The sequence below is a fragment of the Plasmopara halstedii genome (genome assembly GCF_900000015.1).
Source record: "Plasmopara halstedii genome assembly, contig: Scaffold_650, whole genome shotgun sequence".
Taxonomy (NCBI): domain Eukaryota; phylum Oomycota; class Peronosporomycetes; order Peronosporales; family Peronosporaceae; genus Plasmopara; species Plasmopara halstedii.
Genome location: NW_020187567.1, coordinates 232,760 through 233,316, shown reverse-complemented (window position 1 = coordinate 233,316; position 557 = coordinate 232,760).

Here is a 557-nt window from a genome sequence, read left to right as displayed (position 1 = left end):
TCCGCACAGCGATATGCTACTTCAGCATGACGCTCAGCGGAGATCCGATCACGAAGGATCTCATCCTCAAGGGCTCGAAGAGCATCGGGAGTCACCGGTCGGCGGTCGAGCCGGTCGTCACCGTCCGCCACCGACTCTTCTTGATGGAACGGTGACGTCCACTAACACGTGGAATGTCTAATGAGACGACGTCGTCACCAGGGTCAGATCCAATATCTGGTGAAGTGGCGAAGATATCCCAACTCCGGAAACTCATGGAAGTTTGAGACGCCACTTTGGCAAGATTGCTTAGACGCCGTGGACGCTTTTGATCAGAAAGATCAAGACGCCCGGCGTCATCAGATGCCCCGCGCTTTCCGGCAATAGCCAGGGAAGTAGAAGGGTCATGAGCTGAGCTTAAGCGGTGGCCCTGAGCTCTTGCGGTCGCAGACACAGAGCTCGCGGGAGCGTCAGTGGTTGACCCATACGTCGCAGGGCGACAATCTGAAGGGAGTCGATGGCGTGGTTTGATTTTGGCAAACTCAAATCGGAGGTGTCGCTCCACACGTACGTCCACT